Source organism: Pseudonaja textilis, chromosome 2, assembly GCF_049901715.1.
Source record: "Pseudonaja textilis isolate UNSWEBS1 chromosome 2, rPseTex1.2, whole genome shotgun sequence".
NCBI lineage: Eukaryota > Metazoa > Chordata > Lepidosauria > Squamata > Elapidae > Pseudonaja > Pseudonaja textilis.
In genome coordinates this window covers 108,249,771-108,264,561 of record NC_141991.1, presented here as the reverse complement: position 1 = coordinate 108,264,561, position 14,791 = coordinate 108,249,771, and the positions used below count along the sequence as shown (strand labels likewise).

At 38.0% G+C, this 14,791-nt stretch overlaps 1 protein-coding gene across 5 annotated transcripts in view; it reads left to right on the top strand.

Moving 5' to 3' along the window:
• Positions 1-5,106: 5,106 nt before the first annotated feature.
• LLGL2 (LLGL scribble cell polarity complex component 2) overlaps positions 5,107-14,791 on the top strand; it is a 64,723-nt gene continuing 55,038 nt past the window's right edge. For 3 of the 5 annotated variants that reach the window (XM_087924876.1, XM_026701986.2, XM_087924872.1), the window contains exon 1: positions 5,107-5,172. The gene's annotated coding sequence lies outside the window, so the exon portion shown is untranslated. The other 2 variants (XM_087924875.1, XM_087924873.1) reach the window with 2 other exon arrangements.

Genomic DNA, 14,791 nt, shown 5'->3' with positions numbered 1-14,791 from the left:
CTCTGGCGGTGGTTTATAATTGTTACCATCAACAATTGTAACAAATTGTCTATAGTTATGATAAGCACTGCATCTTTATCAAAGACAAAATGCCCCCATATCACTCAAGTGTTAGGAGCCTCCCGAATGCATTTGCATGACTTTGGAGGACTAGTAGAAAGCCTTCACACATACAGCTCTTGGTGGATTGTCTGCTACATTAAAAGGATCTGCACCAACACCATCTTGTGTCTTGTGGAAGCCAAAATATACAAATCTGTTTAAAGGCTTGTCTTCTACAAACATTTGCTCTCTGACATTCTGCAAGAAAATCTCATCATTTGGATGGTATGGACTGGAAATGGGGTTTAGGTTGCCTTCAGTGTGGAGTTGCTCCAGATTTGAGAATACCTATTTAGAGCTAGCAGATAAGATAGTATATATTCGGGTACTCCTAGTTTGTAGAGATAGTGGTTAAGTTTTGAAGTGCAGCAGCTCATTGTGATTGTGTGTGTGCGCGCTCATTCACTAGTAGTAGAGAGCACAAATAATTTCACCTCAGCTTTTCACTTTTACGTAGGAGTAGGGCCCTATGAGGGGTGGAAGCACTAGGCCTGCCTCAGAAACCTTTTTGTTCAGCTCCAATTAACTTACACATGAAGAGGAACAGAAGAGAGTCCTTTTTTTTCTACACAGTTAATTGTTTTCCAGCCTAATTTGCTGTTGTATTCAGTCTTCAATTAGACTTTGTGTATATCTGCCTTAGTGAAAGGACATAAGACAAAAGCAGAGAATGACAGTGGGTTTCTGAACAAACTTCATAGCCTTGCATTGCAATCCATAGATTGTTGCACAGTTCTCTCTGAATAAAAAGTGGCATCAAGGATGTGGACCGAAAGGTAAAAAAAAAATTGACAGACGTTAGCCAAAAGCAAATCCTTACATGTGGCTGAAAGGCATCTTTGCTTTAGTTTATACCCGGGATGTCAAACTGGTGGTCTGTGGGCTGGATGCGTCACGTGCAGGCCACACCCATCCCAGCTACGCAAAGGGGAAAAACAGCAACACGTCACGTGACGGCAACATGACGCCGCGAGTTTGACACCCATGGCTGGCTGAAATCCTGAAAGTTGAGATCCACACCTCTTCAAGTTGCCATTGCCAAGGCTGAAAAACACTGATTTAAACTGTTCTAAGCTGTTTTGGTGTATGTAGGGACATATATAACTATAATAAGTAAGGAGCAAGAAGATTGTGTAGCTGTAGGGTGAGTTAATTAACATGTTAGACTAAAATGTGGTTGGCTAGATTATAGTTCAGGATACTGTATTGCCCAAACCGAGCCAGTATAGTTAGTTGCAATGAGTCATGTGAATCTAGGCAACGAGTTAATTCAGTACAGGAAATCCTCGACTTACATTTTCATTTAGTGAGCATTCAAAGTTACAACGGCATTGAAAAATGAGACTTATGACCATTTTTCACATTTACAACCATTGTGACATCCTCATGCTCATGTGATCAAAAGTCAGATGCTTGGCAACTGACTCATGATGGCTGCAGTGTCCTGGGATCATGCAACCTTGTGACAAACAAAATCAATGAGGAAGCCAGATTTATTTAACAATCATGTTACTAACTTAACAACCACACTGATTCACTTAACAATTACAGCAAGCAAAGTTGTAAAATGGGACAAATGTTTCACTTAACAGAAATTTTGGGCTCAACCGTGGTTGTTTAAGTCGAGGACTATCTGTATAGAATCCTGAGAATATGAACTTTAGGATTAAAAAGATGGCTAATGCAGGATTTATTCAGTCTATTGCCTTCCAGACAGGCTTGAGAGCATCAAATTGGAGATATTTATTTACTTATTACGGGTGAAATCATGATGTGCTAAAAAACCACAAAGACCAAAAGGGAGAATGGATAGGATGATTAACTTGCATCACATGTTTCTAGCTCTGGAGGTATGTGTAATTTTATACATTCAGGCAGTCCTCAATTTACGACCAGTTGCTTAGTGACTGAAGATATAAGACCTGGTCTTATCATTTCAGGGTGATCAGCCCAGCTAAGTGCCCCACCCACCTGGCATGTGCACAAGGGGCAGCAATTGCACAGGGACTGACAGTATCCAGCAGCAGTTTCAGCCCACCAGTCCCTTGGTGCACTCTGGGGCTGCACAATCTGCGCAGTGCAGGTGAGTTGATTTCCCTGTCCAAGCAGCAGACGGAGGCAGAGGTGTGCAGGGGGGGAGGCATGCGATCCAGACATGCTGCAGGAAAGGCAAGAGATGCCCGACTCTTTGGACCGTCTTGGTTTTCCCACGGCCCACACGGTGCGTCTGGAACGCATACTGTGCCCCCCCGCACTTTTGCCTCTGTTGCTTGGACAGGGAATCAACTCACCTGTTCTGCACAGGCTGTGGCTGCTGTCAGACACCGTCCGCCTGTACGCACTCACCGCCTCCTGTGCTGGCCATGCCCACTTCCCTTTACTAGGGCTTATTTTCAGGGTAGGCCCTATTTCAGGGAAACAAGTATATATAGTGCAATTTATTACAGCCAGTCCAGCAAGATTTACTTAGGTCATGATGGCTTATAAAGCTGAAATTGTTATTTTTAATTTGGTGACAGAATGACTGCTCTGAGGCAGTTTGTATTCCTTGAAGCACAAAAACTACATATTGATGAAAGCAGGAAAATAATAATTTATTTTGCAATGCTGGACTTTCCAGTTGGATACTATGTAATCATAAATTCCATACTATAGTGTCAGAAAAGGGTAAATGAGCTAAAAAATTGGGCCAGTTTCAGTCTTTCCTAATCAAGCAAAAAGATCTTCAGCTGTTTGTTGAAAAACTATCAGCAAAACAAAATGGTGAAAGAAACAGGCAACCCCAGGGATTAAATTCAACTTTCTGCCAATACAGGTAGTCCTCAACTTACAACAGTTCATTTAGTGACCTTTTGACTTACAATGGCACGGAATATGAGACTTATGACCATTTTTCAGAGTTATAGCAATAGAACTTATCTTATATACCGCTTTATAGTACTTTATAGCCCTCTCTAACAAGTTTTACAAAGTCAGCATATTGCCCCTGACGATCTGGGTTCTTATTTTACCGGAAGGAGGGAAGGCGGAGTCAACCTTGAGCCTGGTGGGATTTGAACAGCCAAATTGCAGGCAGACTATAGTCAGAAGTGGCCTGCAGTACAGCACTCTAACCACTGCACCAAGGCTCAGTGCAAAAGTTATGACTTTTGCAGCATCCCCATGATCACATGATCAAAATTCAGATGCTTGGCAATTGTTTCATGTTTATGACCAGTGATTAGCTTTTGTGACCTTCTGATGAGCAATCAATGGGAAAGCCAGATTCATTTAACAACCATGTTACTAATTTAACAACTGCAGTGATTCACTTAACAAATATGGCAAGAAAGGTTATAAAATAGGGCAAAACTCACTTAACAAATGTCTTGCTTAACATAAATTTTGGGCTCAATTGTGGTCATAAGTTGAAGACTACCTGTATTCAGCTGATATGTTTACTCATTTTTCTTTTCATGCTTTTCTAGTATCTTTATGGAGCACAATTTAAGTTCTAGTTTTTATGGCATTAGGGTATAGTGATTGGCTGATTCGTTTTGCATAATTGAGAAAAATCAGCAAATTCAGCTTGTAAACTTGAGGATTTCATGGCAGTGCGGCAGAGTGCAATTAATGTTGCTAGTTTCTGGGCAAGATCTGTTTAATTTGTACATATTTTCATCTTGTATTTTATATTTTAAAATTTATGTCATATAGTATGCCTTGTGATGCTTCTGACACAAACAAACAGCAATCCTTTGTCTTAGAAGAAATATCGTGCCAGATGGTATGCTTTGTATTGTAAATTTCCACAGAAGGAATGAGAACAATGAGCTTGATTACTTACTGTAATGCGAAAGTAAAAATAGTAGCATTAGAAAATACTGTTTAAAATATTCAAAACAGTATTCAAAATGTTACTGCATGCCTACTAATCACATTAAAAAGAAATCACAACTCCTAGGCATTGATATAAAGGAAGGTCTTCATTTTTGAAGACAACAATCTAAACAAAATAATCTAATTCTTACTTCTGACTGGATGAAGGTACAATTTTAAAAATCATAAATGTTGAAGAAGTCACAGTTGTCTGCACTTCTTCAACACATTAAACTATAACGTGCTTTGATTTGATGTAGCTGATGTATAAGCCGAGTCCAGTGTTTTCCAGGAAGAGCCCAATAAATCAGTATTTATTGCCTTTATTAGAAAGACGGGGAGAAGCAGAACATTAGCTAAAACAAAAGACGGGTGGGCTCAAGCTAAATTGGGGGATGCGAATAAAAACGTCAGTTTTCAAGGAATATAGCCCAATTTCATCCTTTGGCTGCCGCGCACGTATTTAACAAGGCAGGAGGCCATACATTATTTCCCCTCCGGAATCTACGGAGGCTTGCTTACATATCGCGGGTCGACTTTCACCCGCTCTTGAAAGCGGCAACCGAAAATTTTGGATGAAAAGAAATGCCATTTGACCAAATGGAGACCCGCTTTCAAGCAGTTCGATTCCGAACGAAAAGAGCGCAGGCACTGCCAACGCGTCTCCGCATTCTAGGACTCGCCGTCAGTGACCTCACTGATTAAGAACCTCCCGGGCTGCGTTCAATGTCCCCCCCCCCCAACACACACACACTTTGTACCCGGCTGCTAACACACCGTCTCCTCTACCGGAAAAAGGTACACCCAGGACACGCCGGATGTGGGGCGTGGCCAAGGCTCATTACATACACACACACAAAAAGCCATTCAGAAACCAGATCGAATTATAGCCTAAGGTACTCTCGGCGCGCTGATTTCCATCCCCGCCCCCACCCTCTCGCAGCCGACCTTGATCTTTCTCTTATTGGTTGCAGGCAAAGCGAGAAGAAGGCTCTCGCCGCTTCCCGATTGGCCGGGATGGTTAAAAAAAAAAAAGCGGTAAGCGAAATTAATTATTCACGAGCCCCGTTGGGGAGTCGAAAGAAAGGCGGCGGGAGAACCACGCCCCCTCCCCCCTCCCGGTCTCATTTACATACGGGTAAGGCACGCCCCTCCCGGAGGTATCCAGGAAGGAGAAGCGGCGCGAGGAGGAGTTGTGTGCTCGCTTGCAGGGTAAGGTGGGCTTAGCGCCAGTCCTCCGGCGGGGCGGGAGGACGGGTGGGTGGGGTGCGCGCGCGGGGGGGAGCTGTGGGGGGGTGGGTGGGACTAGGGTGCCCCGGTTCGAGGAACGGAGCGGCGAAGGGAGACGAAGGCGGCCGGCAGGTGAAGAGGCTCCTCGGAGGGATGGGGTGGGGGAAAAGAAAGAAAGGAAGCGAAGAGGCTCGTTTGGACGGATGTGGGGGTGGGGGGAGTGGCGCTGAAGGGTGGACTCCCGAGTGCCGAAAAGGTGAGCTGGGCTCCGCTGAGGTGGGGAGGGAAGCGGCAGTGACTTAACAACTTCCAAGTCGGTCGGTTTCTGCGTGCCGCGCTCTGCCCGGGCTTCAGAAATAGGCGCGGTAAGTGGGGGAAACCGGGGTGGAGGCTGGCAGAAGAAAAGAGAGTTTATAGGTATCGGGCAGGGTGTTTCCGATGCGGGCGGGAGCCGATAGAGGAGATTTAGAGGCTGAATCGGGAGCCTTAAGAGTGGAAGGGGTTTTGTGTGTGTGTGTGTATGGGCTTGAATCACAGATAATCAGAGTCGGAAGGGATCTTGTAGGTCATCTAGTCCAACCCCTACCCAAGCTTGGGTTTTGAATGGGGTGGGGGTGGCCCCAAATAAGCCACCCGGAGTTGCCTTTGCATTGCGAGATGGGCGGTGTATTTAATATGAGCAAATTAATGTTATTAAATAACATTTAATATGAATAAATCGATCTGCTACAAGCCCAGTGAGAGAGGTGTGAATACTCGAACTAGGATTCAACTTTGCAGGGTCCTTGGCCGTCATAATGACTCTGGTCCTGGCCGTTCTCGCCTCTTTCAAGGATGGAATAAGGTGGATGGTATTTCAGGAATGCTTTAACTTGTAGTACAGGTGGAGACAGTAGGTTAAAAAGCAAACAATGAGTTCCTGGGTATTTTGGGGAGGGGGAGGAGGGTTTTTTTTTGTTTTGCTTTTCTCCTGTTACTGCTACCTGTTTTCAGGTGATTCTTATACCTGCTACCCAGATAATTCTGGCTTTCTGTTTCCCTTTTAAGAGTTAATGTAGAGATCTGTATTTCATAGAACAAACCTACAGAAGGAAAACAAGGAAACCTAAAGGAAAAAAAAAAGCCAGATCAGTGTGGAGATTGTGGTTTTAATGCAAGCAATCTAGGTTGGAACAAAGTGTTGTGTCTTGGGGCCAATACACATGCTTTTTAAATGAGTCTTGTATGATAGAGTTTTCGTTAGTTGAATATTACATATATGCCACCTTGAGTTGTACAAATATAAAGGTGGAATATAAATCTAATAGTAGTTTAAAGTTGTCCCATTATTGCCAAGGTTCTATACCCTGCATTCAACTGCCGTGTGATCTGTTCGGTTTACAACTTAGTATATCGAGTGAGCCTAGCCAGTTTTAACTGATTTAGCAAACCATGTAATACAGGTAGTCCTTGACTTACAACAGTTCATCTAGTGACCGTTTAAAGTGACAATGGCACTGAAAAAAGTGTCTTATGACTGTTTTTCACATTTAATGACAGTTCCAGTATCCCCATAGTCACATGACTGAAATTCGAATGCTTGGCAACTGACTCGTATTTATAATGGTTGCAGTGTCCCAGGATCATGCGATCATCTTTTGTAACCTTCTTACAAGAAAATTCAATGGGGAAGCCAGATTCACTTAACTCTGTTACTAACTTAACAACTGCAGGGATTCACTTAACAACTGGCACAAAAGGTCTTAAAATGAGACAAAATTCACTTAACAAATGTTTCACTTAGCAACAAAACTATTGGCTCAATTGTGGTCATAAGTCTACATGTAGCTGTATGGACTTAGCTGCGAAATTAGATAACTTTTGTTTAAGGATCCAGAATTGGATCAAATTTAGACCTATTTGTGAAACTTTGCTTAAAGAGGCTTGATACAGTGAATGCTTCTGCCAGTAAAGTTTAAGAGAAACTGAATCTCCTTTGTAGTCTTTGTCGGTATGAACTAATAAAATTTCCCACTTAAAGAGATTGGTCTGTTGAGTATCATCTTCTAAGCAAATAAGAGAGTGAGTGCCAATTCTGCCTGGACCCCTGTTTACTTAGGGGTCTCAGTGACCTGACAATCTACATTTTTCAAAACCATAAAAGAGTAGCCAATGGCAAAATTGAAAAATTAACTGCATTGTAAGCTGAGAAAAGTTGTCCTGTCTCCCCCGCCCCCACACACACACAGACAGAAGTGGGCTGATTTAGTAGATACTAGAACCCTTTAATTTTTACAACCCAGTTTATTTTTACATCAAACACAAAGATATTTATTTATCATGGTCATTTAGCAGGTTTTTATTTTTACAGTCAAACAATGGTGCACAGACTTATATATGGGTTTAATTCCCTTACCCCCACCCTCTGCCTTTTTTTTTTGCAGACATTTTTCAGTGAATAAACTAGTGTGTTTGGTTCTTAAAGCTACCGTTGTATATTAAGTTGAGTAAGTTACCTATTCTTGCAGTTTCCTGTGATTAAACACTGGTAAACATGTATGTTTTATGTATTATATGCAGACATTTGGATAATTGTGTTTTTGTATGCAGACCAATGACACATTAATGAGATGCTTAAAAATGAATCCAGCCCACAGGGGAATAGCAATAGCACTTAGACTTATATACAGCTTCATAGTACCTTACAGCCCCCTAAGCGGTTTACAGAATCAGCACATTGCTCCCAACAGTCTGGGTCCTCATTTTATTGACCTCAGAACAGAGGTGGTATTCAGCAGGTCCTGACCAGTTCTGGAGAGCCGTTAGTGGAAATTTTGAGTAGTTCAGAGAACAGGCAAATAGACCTCTGACTGGCCCCGCCTCCCTCTATTCTCTGCCTCCCAAGTCCCAGCTGATCAGCTGGGTCTTCTTTTGTTGCCCTGCACAGGAGAACGAAGATGGAAAGCAGTTAGTGGGGTGGGGATGAAATGGAGATTTTACAGTATCCTTCCCCTGCCATGCCCACCAAGCTATACGCACCGAGCCATGCCCATCAAGCCACACCATGCCTACAGAACTGTAGTAAGTTTTTTTGAATCCCACCACTGCCTCAGAAGGCTGAGTCAACCTTGAGTTAGTAAACATAAATGATAATATTTGGTTATTCTGCAGCTGAACTCTAGCACCCACACTAGTTAATAATAATCAGTTGACAGTGTTCCTCAGAGCATGTACTTTATAATTGGTGTGTTCATGGTTTTCCTTGGCAATATTAGAAACTCTCAGATTACTGGACCCCCAAGAGCAGTTAATTTAAAAAATGGGATTAATTTATGGATAAACATATGTAGGGTGTGGGTTACAGATTGCCTCTTCAGAGAGTTAAATTAGAAATTGTACAATACACAGGATGAATATTACTGTTTTATAAGTTTTCTAGTATAGAGAAGCTACTTATCCTATTTCTTTATGGGCATTAATACAAGTAGTGTATTAATTGATGGCTTAACCAGTGGAAGCCATATGCCATTTCTGATTCAGCTGCACTGTGGAACTTTTGATCACAGAATAGACTTTTCATACAGTAAGAAGGCCACATAAAGTTTTGTATCAGGAATTAATTAAATAATGTTGATAGATAATATATCTTTAACCTTTCAGTCCTTTCTTCTTTTGTGCCTGCATATAAATATTGCAAGGTGATCTATTTGAAGACTTTTTAAATTATAAATTCTGAGTGATTATTGATTATTATGTTTTTATCCTGATTTTCAAAAAGGAAATAGTATGCTGCTTGGAGTTGGTTCTGATCTGAGTCACCACTATACCACATAAATAACAATTTTAAAAGAAAAAAAAATACTACTTGCCTCTGCTTGACACCAGCAAAAATTTTGTGTGACATTTGTTGTTTTAGTTCTTCAGATGGGATTAGCAAATAAATTAGCTATTCAATACCATATACATTATTGTGTATATAGTACAAAAGTGAATGAAAATTGTAGTTTTTAGGATAAAATGAAATTCTTTACAATGGATGATAAATGTGTGGCATAATTTACCTGTTATCAAATGATTTATTGTAAAATCATAATTTGGTTTGAATCTAAATCTTTTCAGCCCTTGTTTAGTGATAGTTTGAGAGTCTTGTGCTTATTATATTCCTAGTTATCTTGTTATAAAATGCTGTAGATGCAATTATGATAGTTACTGTTTATACCTCAAACTCTAAAAGAAAACTTAATGACTATAAAGGTATTACCTGCTTATATATTTTATTACTTTTTTCAAGCTGCCCTAGTTAATTTTTTTCAATGCTACATTGTTGTTTTAGCCATTGAGCTCTTTAATAAATACATGCATCACGCTTAGCCTTAATATGGTATGTTTGATTTTTGCTTATCATGTTGTGTGGACATTACCATTATGCTTTGTAATCCATAGTTTTTAATTAGCAAGTTAGATAAATGCAGTCACGAATTCAAATAAACTATGGTTGAAAAAAGGGTCTTCATGATGTGTGAACCCAGACTATATACCCTGACAATGATCTGTGTAATTAAAATGACAATATTTGTGTTAATTCATAGTTTCATAAACGTTGACATAATGTCTTGGGCAATCTTTTTCTTTTGTTAATTATATATTAGTAATATTCATCAGAGTTTCATCTATAAAGACACTGTGGATCTATACATTTGGCAAGAAAGCTAATTTTGCAAATATGTTTGGTTTACCATATTATTTCATAATGTTCCATGTGCATATGCACATTCCAATTTATATTTTTAAATGTCCTGAATTAGTTCTATACTTAATATTGTACTTGTAGTGTCATATTGAATCTTGGACTTCAGTTTCTTTTCATTATTACTTTGATCATTCTGATTTTTGACTGCCATTCAACCTATTCTGCTTTTGTGTATATTTTATTTGCTGTATCATTTCTGTTCAGTTATCATAAAATATTAAGGGAATTAAGTCTCTAATAGGCTATGGAAATACCATGTAAAAGATTGTTTGGGTTTGTTAGTCATGAGGAATAATAACAGGCTCTCAAATCTCAGTTTTACTATAAAGCTTCGTAAGTTAAATTAATATTCTGTCATATTTGGATGACTATCCATTTCAATGTTTTGTTATGTGAGGAACTTGAAATCAGGGTGGTTGTTTCTGAAACTTAAATGATTTTTTTAAAAGCATGATCTAGACAAACTGGTTTGTGCATATACGGCAGAACTATTTCCTGGTATGTTTTGGGAGGGTGGGCTATTTGGTTTTTCAAAATCCTAATCTTCCTTACTGAGAAGTAAATTTCACAAAATTTGCTTCTATTTATTTCCTAGTAATTTGCATTGATTCTCTATAATTGTGAAGATTCACACAGACTATGTAACATGCTAACTGGTAATTCTCAGTTACATTGGGAGCTGTAATTCCTGGTGCTGCACAGGAATATACAATATGTTTGGTTTTAAACATGATTTTTTTCAGACTGCTACACAAAATGGAAGCACATTTTTGAAAGAATAATGATATCTGCATAAAGACATACTTTTCAGAAAACTATATTAGGAGTCCTAAATTATTGCCGTGGTTTCAAGTAAGCGTAATTGTTCTGTTTTGAGTTCTATTTATAATTGGCTTAAATTTATACGGAATCTAAACAGTATATTTCTTTAGGCTTTCATAAAATCCGTATGCTATTTAAGTCTGAGCTTTTAGTTAAAAATAAATATGTTAACTGGGAGCTTGGCACAAAGCTGTGAAAAACTAAATTTTAGTCCTATAATTGCAGAGATTATTTTAAAATTCACATTATCTTTCTTTTGTTTTATTATTTATATCCTGCTTTTATAAATAACTCAAGATGGCAAACATGTCTAAAATTCCTTCCTTCTATTTTCCTCACAACACCAACCCTGTAAGGATTGGTCTGAGAGTGTCACTGGCTTAGAGTTACCCCACCAGCTTTGATGTCTAAGGCGGAACTATAATTCACAATCTCCTGGTTTCTAGGCCAGCACCTTAACCATGTAACCAAATTGGCTCTCCTGTCTGATGTGTTACTGGGAATGTTAAGTGCAGTCAGAGGTGAAGATTGAGAGTGAGCTGTCTTAATTACACAACTTGTGTTTCTTTTAAAATGGCATAAAACATTTGTCAGCTGGAAGTTACTAAATAAATTATTATAAATTAATTATGGAAAAGCTATACATGTTTCTGTGTTCCATATTTTAAAATTTAATGATTGAGCTGTGTCCTGGTTTATACATACAAAGCATCAATTTATGTAATTTACAATATTTCCATATCCTCAAGCAAAAGAGTTTGGTGGCTGTAATAAATATGAACAAAAAAGACAATTTGGTTGATTTTGCTGTATGATGGTTTGATGTACAAAATGATTACTGTGATTTGTTTAATCAGTTGTTAGTAAGACTAAGGGGTTTTATGTAGAAACATTGCCAAAATATGTTTCAAGAGGGCCATAGTTTATTCTTTTGGGTGGGGGAGGTGCAATATTTCCATATTACAGCTAATTGAACATGTATTTACAAGGTCTGCTATTTTATTGTAAAATCTTTAGGTATTTTTGTCATTGGCAGAGACCTATTTATGGTGAATATTGGACTTGATACAGTACTGTAAGGAGGAGCATGGTTCTGAAAATACATGTATTGAAACTGAAACAGTTGCATTTGACAGGAAAAAATGAAGTGAATAACTACATGTTATATATGGTATAAATGGTCAAAAACTAAAACAAGGAGATGAATTTGGGTATCTTAGTATAATGTGTCTATGGAGATTCTCAGTCACCCAGGTGGTCATGATTGTTCCAAAGGCACTTTTTCAAAAGGCAACTGGACTTTTGTTTTTCCTTGAAGACAGAAGTCAGAACTGAAGAAGCTTCTTGGGTGAGAAGCAAAACATCTTCAAGGAAAAACAAAGTCCAGTTGCCTTTTGAAAAAGCACTTTTGGGACTCTATTAAAGATGGAAACGCAATTAGAGACATTTTAAAACAACTACTAGAAAGGTTATTGATTGAACACAGTCTGTTGAAAAGAAAATGTGTCAAAATAAGTGAAAATGATTTTTACTTGCCTCTGCATACTTTATTTCAGTATATGGAAATGTGTGTGGATTACATCAGGTGTGGAATGCACTGGGAATGTGTGTGATAAAACAAGAAGAATTAGGGTTGAGAAGGAATGGGTGTTGAATGAACATCCACTGAATTAAAAAGCGAATGGCCTGTGCAAACACATTAGAATATGCTGAATTTCTGGGGTGCAGATAGAATGAACATCAAAGTGCAGAACGAAGTATGAATAGGTTGAATAGAAAGATTATTATGCTAAATAACAATTGCTATCATTAAAGTGACAACTTTAAAATAAACTCCATAAAAGTAACATGTCATAAAAATTATTATGTCCTAATTCAGAAAACAAATCTACACTAATATAATTCCAAGTTTAATTCCAGGTGAAGATTTTTACTTAATTTTCTTAAGCTTTATAACACTGCTTATTCTCCCTTTTAGCTTTTACTCCTATGTTGATATTATGGAAGGTTTTTTTTTTCCCTTCTATTTTACTCTAGCAAATTGGTTTTCATGTTATTAGTTCCCATGCTATTTTATAATTTTTCAGCTGCTTTGAACAACTCTTAAATTCATTCTGTAAAAAGGTTTGCTCTTAGTATGCTTCAGGCTGTGAATTTGGGAGTTGGCTCAATTATGCCCAGCTCTTCTTATCAGTCAGGTGTATATCTCTACTTTTTTAAAAAAAATATTTTTATTGCTGTAGGAATTGGAGCACATACAGCATTGTTAATTGTTCAGTTATGCATAAAACAATATGCAAACTGGGGTGATAAGATAAAGCCGAATTGAATTCAAAGGACATGACTCTCAGAAGTAAAGAATTACTTTAAGAATGCCTTTGAAGTGTCAGTGTTTCTCTCCCACAATAATAAAAGGAGGAGCAGTCTGCTGAGGAGAAGTAGATTGGGTGACCAGACTTTAATCTTCTTAGTGTTGAGGGTGTTGTACTGCAGAGAGAAATGTGTGCCCTGTGAATAGAGTAGTGCTCTCTGTATAAATCAAGTTAAACCAATCCTGTTCCACCTGTATAAATTTACAGGTCTTGCTTTTAAGGGAAATGTGCTCAGGACTGAACCAGGACATTTTGTTATGCACTGGGCTTAACCTTGGCAAGCCTTTTGTTACTTATTCATAATAATGAAGGGCAAAGGTTGTTTGTTCAAACAACATCTTTATGAGCGTCTCACTGTGGTTATTACTTCCACTTTTTTTTCTTTTTGTGCTTGTTACAGAGTTGGACACTGCCCTTCCCATTTGTTTTTACTTATTGTAATTAAAGGACCTTGTCATTTTATCAAGTTAACTACAATACCTTGCTATATTATTTTTACTCAAATTAGTATCTCAATTAGTTGAACTTTAGAAGCTACACAATAATACAGATTGATGCATATAAACAGAGGATAATTCCATTTTGTGCAAAGCTAGGTTAGGTTCTAAAACGTTAGCTTAATCCTAAAACATTACACAAGATGTCTAATAGTCTTTTTAGATTTAGAGAAGAAACAAGTTGTAAAATGAACTGATATTGTCGGGACTCTCATTTTGTCCTGTGTAGTGACTAAATTAAACTATTCCTTTATGAATTTTTGACATGAAAAATGGGATAACCACAGTATTAGTTGGAATGTGGAGACAATGAGCCCACTTGTTTACATAAGCATGAAGTAATGATGTACTTTATATAATGAAGTAATGAATACTGTAGCTGCTGCAGTATTCCTGCGCAGTCCAAAAATTTCAATGGAAGTAATTTGATTAGTTCTCATAGTTTTCTAATTAATGTAGTTTTGTCTGTGCTTAGTTACTAACATTAAAGTAAACCCTTCTAGGAATATTTATATTTGAGATTGTTCTGCATGGTTCATTTGTACTAGAATAGAGATCTTATCTGAACAATCTGATTTTAAAATTCTCACAAATGTGTCTTAAAATCTCAAACAAATTATATATTAGACCCTTGTAGCACTCCTTGTGGTGTTTGCTGCAAAAGACCAACATAGATACTGTATTCATATAAAAATAGATTTGCAGAATTCTGTTTTAATTGCCTTTTACAATGTTTATAGCTTTTATGATTTTATACCTACGCTACACTGCCCAAGGTTGCTCTGTGGGGAAGATGGGCGGTTTCTAAATGAGATATATAAATATATGTAAATAAAAATTAAAGTCTACAGTTCTCTTTGTGATCACAGACTATGGTCTCATTCACTTCTTGACAGAAGAACATGTGTTTTTACAAGATTGTTTTGATCTGGGAGATTTAAAAAAATGTATGGAAGAGTTATAGCTCAGTCAAATGCTTTATATAAAGACTAGTTTCATAAGTTTATCATTTAAAATCAAGTTCTTTTGAATAAAGATGCATTAGTATTAGATATTGCAACCAAAAGAACAGGTGTGTATCTTCAAAGAAATTGGAATGATTTCTATGATGAATGTACATTGGCAATAGTCAGTGTTTTGGTGCTAATTGTTTTGGTTTAGCTTGAATTTCCATAATTCCC